Genomic DNA, 8,783 nt, shown 5'->3' on the forward strand with positions numbered 1-8,783 from the left:
CTCTCTCTCTCTCTCTCTCTCTCTCTCTCTCTCTCTCTCTCCCTCTCTCTTTCTCTCCCTCTCGCCTAACCCAGACTCGTGAAGACTTTTTCCTTAGTTTTCCTTTCAAAGTTTCATCACCCCCAGTTTTTAAATATAATATAAGACAATCTCGGCCTTCTCTCTTTGCTTGGGGATAAGCACTTGTCACCATTTCTTGAAGACAGTATTCTTCCGTGGCTGAATTGCTTTTCCAGCAGAGAGATATGTGCTAAATGAGCTCTGCTTAGCAGGATAAAATCAGAAATCACATTAGTGAGCAACTCTCTCCAGTGCTGACAATCTGAACAGTCTTTGGCCATCACAATGCTATGTGCCTTATGTTTGTTCAGAATATTAAATACAAACCCCATTCTTAAAGCAGAGAGAAAATATGTAAAATTTATAGCAAAGCTTATTTGAGTGGAAATGCTCTATTATTATCTGCTTTATTTACCTTATTATTTCTAGATTGTTAATAATATCATGAGCGACTTTTATACATATGAACTTCACAACAATAATGTGGAGTAGAACTTGCAAGCTATTTGACTGAGTGCACACCTTCAAGTACATAGAATTTTGTAGCTTATTCAATATGGGATATGCATTGTCTTTTATACTGTTGTGTCTTGACTCTTTTGAATGCCGATGCTATAATATCTATTTTTGTTTTACTAAGAGAAGAGAATGTGATCTCTTTTATCATCTTTCCATCATTGCAATGTGCAGATACTGTGGCATTTGTGTTTCAACCCATCTCCATTTGGGGTGTTAAGGGACGATTAGGACTGCTGATGTTTTGTCTGTGGATTGTGTTCACTGTGCACTATTTTCTATTTAGGTAGATAACTAAATACTCTAGTTTTCCCAGTAATTTGTAAGCAATTTAGGTTTTAATCAATTAATTTTCTAAGTTGTAAATTATCCATTTTGAGATTTTAATTTGTTTTTAATGTATGCCTTAACAGTATGATTTGTTTCATGTTTATAATTAATTTTGAGCTTTAAAAATAAAATTGTGTGACAAATTATTGTGGGAAATGCCACTGTCACAGACATCAAAGATAAGAATTTGTCTCAAAAGTCAACTTCAGTGTTCAAAGGGAAGTTATAGCATCTGAAATCGAGTAAGTTAAGGTCACAGTGATGTAGGAACACTGCAAACACCGTTCTGTGTTAGAATAGCTCCACTAATCTCTAAACAGCTTTAATATGTGCTGTGCCATGGTCTACTAGTGTGCTACAGACTGCTCTAAAGCTTACATCTTTCAACAGAGTTATTAGGGGGTGCTAAGACGGCTTAGTACGTAAATGTACTTTCCATAAGAGCTGATACCAATTCCCTGGACACATTAAATAAATGCAGACCTAGCCATTTATTATTTTTCCTCTCTCTCTCTCTCTCTCTCTCTCTCTCTCTCTGCTGTGTATTTCTGTGTTGGCTGATTGGTCTTGCCTGAATTAGTTCATTCCCCTACAGCTGAAAGACCAGTGTCCGGAAGCAGGCTGGTTATCAGATAGGATGATGGGAACACTGGATAATATCTCTGCTCACATTTGGCATGCTAGCCAAGGGCTTGCTCATATAGATGGATATTGGAGAGCTTGATGAGGAAGAGGCATGGAAAACTTCTTCATTCATGACATGGTGAGCAAACCAGCCTGTATGGCTTGATTCATAAAGTAGAGACATAGGATGTAAATTTTATTCCAGGAAAATCTAAGACCCAGAGAGAGGGAGAACTGTGGTCGTTTCATTGATTCTACTTTACAAAACAGATGTGCAGTTGGGGGAAGGGCTTGCTGGTGAAGAGTAGCACAGCTTTGTAGAGAACTCGCGTTTGGTTCCCAGCACCCATGCACGGTGGCTCACTCACAACTGCCTGTAACTTCAGTTCCAGGGGATCTAACACCTCCAGCTTCGGAGGGCACCTTCACTCATCTGTACATATCCATAAGCAGACTGAAAGACCCTCTGAGAGTGTCTTTCAGTCTGGGGAGACCCTTCCCAAGGAACAGCGAGACCACTTGTGCGGATGCAAACAGCAAGAGGTTTATTCAGATACACAGGTACCTGGGGCGTCCAAGTCTCTTGGAGGACTGGTGCGCTGTCCGGCTGGTGTAGCGGGTTTTTATAGGGTAAAGGGAGCAGAAGCGCGGTTACAGAAGCGAGATGCATAGTTACAGGGTTTTCATTGGTCAGTTTGAATATGGCCAAGTTCAAGTCGGGACAAGGTCCCTGGTTCCCGAGAATTCAGATATGGGCTGCCTTGGCTCTTATCTAGGGCAGACAGGGTGTCTTTCTCAGTATTCACCATTCCTCCCCTGGCCCAGCCACAGGTGTCTCTATCTCGTTTTGGCAGCTTCTAAACTGCCCTTTGTTAAAACCCTGAATATTCAGTACAAGCCTTGCAAAATGGTGTTACCGGTGCTAAGTTGTTTAACAAGCTGGGCGGGGGGGGGGTCTTTCATCTGGTGCTAAGCTGCTTAGCAAGCTGGACTGGGGTCTTTGACAGACGTATACACATGTAACATAATGTAAAATAACAAAAATAAGTATTTGAAAGAATAAATAAATCTGTTTTCCAAACTTCTGGTTTTTCCAGCTTTAACTATGGGGAATAATCTATGTTCTTTTCTAGTTCACTGATAAAGTATTTCTCTAAAAATGTTTTGCATATTGATATATTATTACTTATTTTTCAATATTCTAGAAATTGATTCTATTAAACTACTCTTTTCTATATAAAATGTGTCATTTTAAACAGGAAGCAAAAATTGATTAACAAACTTTGTGACGTTTGGGAGACTTACTGTCTAATATAACTATCAGATTTGTAATTTAAACCTTCAGTACCAGTTTTAAACTTTCCAATTTTGATATAGGTTTCATTTATTCAGATTCTGATGCTTGCTTATTTGCTGCCTTGTTTGGGGCAATAGATTAATTTTTGTGTTTCAGACTTCTTATAATGCAGATGGTACAAGTATCTGACTTACACCTTATTTTGAGAATAAAATGAGGTCAAATAAAATGAAGTTAAATATACAATACAGTTAGAGTTGCCCTTGATATGTAAAAATAGTAAAAAAATTGTAGAAGGTATTTTGATTGTTAACTGATAATCTCCTGTTAACTATTGTCTAGTGGTCTCTTTTACTCTTCTTACTGTGAAATTTTTGTGGAATGTTAGGAGATATATTTCACAATTTAGTAAATGAAACTGGTAAGTTAATATTAAAATGAAAGCAAAAATTAAGATAATGTCATAGATATCTGCCCACCTCAAATGCTAGTCCCTATGATGGATGTTATGAATACAAGTATAATAGAACTTGATACTTGCAATAATAAGAGTTCAAAGGTAACCCACATTCAACATTTCCCATGCTAGATGACTTCTATATTCATTCACTTCTCTTTTGGTTACTGTGGAAAAATACTCTACAGAAGTAGCTAAAGGAGAAGGAGCTTATTTTGGCTCACTGTTTGAGGGCTCAGCTCACCTGGAGAACAAAGCAGGATGATGGGAGCAAAGCTGGGACTGAGTCAAGTCGGTCACATGGCATCGCAACCGTGAGAGAAATGAATGCCAACGTCCCTCTCACTCGTGGAATGGTGCCACCCACAGTTGGGGTGGGCCTCTTCTTCCCATTTATAGCTCTCTGAAAGTGCTTTCACACGGTTGTGACCAGACGTCTTTATCCTCAGTTTATTTTAAATCTCCTGAAATTGGCAAGACCAAACAATACAAGTCCACACCTCAACGGCCAACACTCAGTCACATCAGTTTTAAGTCAATGTATTCCGCTCCCAGTTCCTAATGTCTCCAGCTCATCTCATCATGAAAAATGAACTACTCATTTCTGAAAGCCTCTGTAGTCTTTATCAGTCCTAATAGTGTTAAAAAGTCCAAAGTCTCCCCTGAGACTCAATTCAGACTCAATTTTAAACCCTTATAAAATGGAAACACAGCTTTTTAAACTATCAGTATGTAAAGATACAAAGTAAATATTTCCATTCCGAGGGCAGGCATGAGGGCAAAGGAAGGAAACCAGTCAAAGCAAACTTAAAACCCAGCAGGGCAAGCACTGAACCCAAGACCACCATGTTTGGCATTTTGGACTAATGGTGAAATCAGTTGGATTCTATTGGCTTTGGAAGTCACACATCACCAGGTTTGTCGCGTATAACGTAATGTTTTTAACTTGTGCTGACTCTGCTCCATGCCTGCAGCTTTCCTTGGAAGATGCTCCACTGTCCTACTTGCTCTCCAATTCTGAGGTTTCCATGACAACTTAGACTTTACCTTCACAACTTCACATAGTGGCCTCTTAGGGTTTCCTGAAAGCAGCCCTCAATGCTATACATAGCTTGCCCTCAGGGGCTTTCTGGACCTTTAGTACTTGCCTCTGTGGTCACATCACTTTCAAATATTTCTGTAAAATGTGTACTATATGGATAATGTTGGCAAGTCCTGGCAGCTCAAGATGTAGCCTTGCCAGCTTTGACCACAGATAAAGGCTCTTCATTGTACATCTTGAAGGCAGAGTCTTCGGAGGAACTTCTCCAGAGAGTTGTTTCCAAGAAGGGAAACCCTCCCATGGCATTTTCACTTTAGGCTCTCTCAAATCATTTCACAAGCTGAAGCTCATACAGTCTCCCCTATGGGTACCTTTCTAATCTTGAGGAGAACAAGAGATTTCTGTCTCATGATTCTCGTCTCCTTACCAGTTGCTCACAGTTTGTCTCCACCCTCTCTGGCTGCTGCTTCATCCACTCCTGCACTTTTCCTCATCAAACTGCATATTTTTATATCATTCTGTCCTCTCCACTCACCTTCCTTCTGTCCATCTAAATAATAGCAATGAGAAGTTAACCATGCCACTGTTTGGCATTATCCTATCATAAAATTTCCTCCACCAAAAAACCGAGTTTATGTACTTTTAAATTCAGTGGTTTTCAAGTTCTCAGGAATGAAGCCAGGCTCTTTGCTAGTATCTAACATAAATGGCGTGTAGAACAGTTGCCAGTACGGACATCCTGTACTCTGAAGCTTTATGAGCCAGACCGCCACTGTCCCCATTTCTGTTGGCATTCTAGTCTTCCAAATGCTCCCCAGGATGGTCCATCAGGCCTGCTTACAGCATTCTTGGACTCCTCTCTGGCCTATAGCTCCAGTGCCTTCTAAAACTTCCTCCAAATTAGTTCCAAGATCCTAGGAAGCCTGTGGTGAGTTCATCAGGGCATATTCTGTTTCAGTTGCCTTTGTCACCACAGTGACAAAATACACAACAACTGTACTTTAAAAGGGAAAGTTTGTTGTGGTTCACAGCTTAAAGATACTGTCTAACATAGCAGGGAAGGGAGGCAGGAACAGCAGCTTGAGCTGTAGCCACAGGAACCTGAGGGAACTGACAACATTATCTGTAGTCCCAGAGAAGTAAATTCTGGTGTTCCACCTGCTTTGTCCCTTTTATGTAGTCAGGAATCCCATCCTAAATGGTTCTGCTACATTTAGAATGGGTTAGCCCACAGTGGTTAAATGTCTCTGAAACTTTCCTTGGAAAACAAGCTCATAGTTAAAACTAACCATCACAACCATTTTAACGTGGTCCCTGAACATATTTAGGAAAATATAAATGCTATCTAGTTTTTTCTTGGTCCCCAAAGGGGTTAAAAGATAGTATTATGGTGTTGGATGTGCCTCAGTATGGAAATACAAGCAGAGCTAGAGAAGGAAAGAAGACACCATATAGATGCTGAAGGAGAAAGACGCCAGAACCTTACCAGCAGGCCACAACCTCGTGGTAATACGTAGATTAATAGAAATGGGTTAATTTAAGATGTAAGAGCTAGCTAGAAATACACCTGAGCCACTGGCCAAACAGTGCTGTAATTACTATAGCTTCTGTGTCATTATTTGGGTCTGGGCAGCTGGGAAACCAAGGTGCAGTCTCATTTTACAGTATTAAAGTATACAATAGGTTAAGCAGATGACTGATGCTGGCCATTCTTAAACTGATTATGAACATGTTGTGCTTTCTTTGGCATACCATTCCAGATCTCTAATGTGTATATACCACAGAGCAGGGATAAACGTAAGGGGATAAAGAGAAGCCGGTAGCTGATGGGAAGGAGAGAATAAGAGAGAGAGAAATCAAGAATATCTTTATGACTTCAAACTGGAACTATGAAGGAAAAGGGAACACTGGTGGTTGTTAAGATTAGATTCCTCTTCCAAGATAGGTGTACTGATTAGTTTTTGTTGACTTGACACAAACTAGAATGGCCTGGGAATGAGGGAACCTCGTCAGGATTTGCCTCCATCAGCTGGATGGAGCCATATACATCTGTGAGTCATTTTTTTGATTAATGGATGTGGGAGGCTTCATCACCCTATGGAGGAAGCCACTCCCGGGTAGATGATCCTATACTGTATGAGAAAGCAAGCTGAGCATGAGCAAGGACTAACGATCAGACCAGTAAGCAGCATTTCCCCATGATTTCTGCTTCAGTTCCTGTCTCCAGGGTTCTGGCTTCCACTGGAGAAGGACTATAACCTGTAAGGTAAAATAAATTTTCTCCTCAAGCTGGTTATGGTCAATGTTTTATCATAGTAACTAAAAGAAAACCAAAACAATAAGAATTAGAAAAATATCACATATCGGATCCACTCTGGGTTGATAGCCTGATCTATGAAGTCACAGAATATTTCCAGAACAATTTAGGGAAAAAAAATAAGAAAACTTTAAGGATCACGTAAAAGGTGTTATTCTAAATCAATGAATAATTATTGTGATTTAGCATAGGGCTGGAAAGATGGCTCAGCAGTTGAGAGTACTGGGCACTCTTCAGACCTCCTGGGTTCTTTTCTCAACAGCCACATGGTGGCCACAACCGTCTGTAACTCCAGTTTCAGGAATTCTGATACCATTTTCTGGCCTCTGTGGGAAGCACACCCACAGATGCATGCAGGTAAAACACTCATATACATTTAAAAAAGCATATCTTAGAAGCAAAACTAAAAGAGCATTGAACTTCGTAATGCACTGCCTCTCAAAAATACCCATTTAGAAGCTTATATCATAATAACATGCTATTAACATTATTAACCTTTAAAACAATAAGCTAATTATCCATAACAGTACCTAGATTACAAACCATATTCATTTATCTTATTTAGATATTAGTGCTATGTTGGTTCTAGGCATGGGAGAGACTGATAGCAAAAGCATGCTTGCCTTCATTTGAAGAAGAGACTGTGTCTCTAATTTCAGAGTGGAAAGAAACCTATGAACCAGAAACATAGCATAAATATATACCATGCTACAGACATGTGATGATGCCATTATTTTTCAGTCAATCATAGGAAAGAACAGTCTTGACTATGGTACCTATTTCAACATGTGAAAAGACTACAGTACATGATGCTTCCACTCATTCAATACTTTAATAATAGACCCAAGAAACAAAAGTTATCCAATAAAAAATAAATAATGATCAATTCATTTAGCCATTTGCAAAAGAGTTTACCTATCAAGTCAGTCGAAGCTTTATTTAAGCATATTACACTAATTTTAGGATGAAAATTTTGGTAGATTACTTACTTGACAATGGTTGCATATTCAGGGACATCTGGAATTAATTTTTAAACAAGACCTATATTATCATGTAAATGTTCCCTAATCTTACATTAGGAAAGACTTAAAACTAGTTAAGAAACAGAAAGATTCAGGAACTGGGAAGGCTAGATTTCTAATTCTAGCTCTTGGATATATAATTTAGAGTTGTATTTTGATAAAATGCCATCTTTAGTATTCGTTTTTTCCTTTCAGCAACAAGCAAAGACAGTGCTCACTTTGCTGTACTCTTTCTCATGTCTTGTCCATGTTTTCTTTCTCTACCACACATTCATGCAAGGCAGCTCAGACTAACTACAAATAGAAATACATTTCTTAGCAGCTGTTACCATAATTCTAAAAATAGACTACTTTTTTTTTCTTACAGAATTTCAAACCTTCTGGGCTTCTTCCCAGTGCTAAATTCTGTAGTATTGATTTACTAGGGGAAAGACGGAAAGAGGTATTGCAGTTTAGAAGAATTCTTTTCTAAACCCTCAGAAAGGTAATAAGCTTAACTATTTTATGAAGTGCGTTTGTTACCTTAACCCAATGATTTCTTCCAAATGTTTGCTCTCCAGTTTGTCTTAGCTCCTTGCCTTCTGGCACAGTCACTATTTAATCATTTGTCTTGTCGGAGAGTACATTTTGTGTAGGCCAAGGATGACCAGCAGTTGTGCATCTTGCTGGTATACACTGAACTGAGTTTCCAGTCATATTACTGAGGGGGAGAACCTCTGCCCTGAAAAGGCTGTGCCTCTTCTGGAGTTTAATGTTTTACCACCAAGTCTAGCACATTCTTTTGTTTTCCCAACCAGAGCATGTGTTATTAATTACCTAATGATGGAGTAATAAAAAGTTCTGGAGACATGATTGTGAGAGAGTCAGAGAAGTCTCACACCAATCCTGCCCAACAGTGTCCCTTCCCCAGTGTGCATTCTGACTAATACCCATGGTGTATACCATTATACACTGTGATTGTTGGATAAATACAACTTGACTTCAGATAGCTCTCAGTTCAATTCCCATTTTCCCCAGAAATTGTTTATTTGTTTTCTTTTCTCTCCACTCTGCATCATTAATCTGAGGTTTTTGTTCCAAGAAGAAGAAAGAGGAGGAAGAGGAGAAGGAGAGAGGAG

The sequence above is a fragment of the Microtus ochrogaster genome, linkage group LG1 (genome assembly GCF_000317375.1).
Source record: "Microtus ochrogaster isolate Prairie Vole_2 linkage group LG1, MicOch1.0, whole genome shotgun sequence".
In the NCBI taxonomy this organism is placed as follows: Eukaryota; Metazoa; Chordata; class Mammalia; order Rodentia; family Cricetidae; genus Microtus; species Microtus ochrogaster.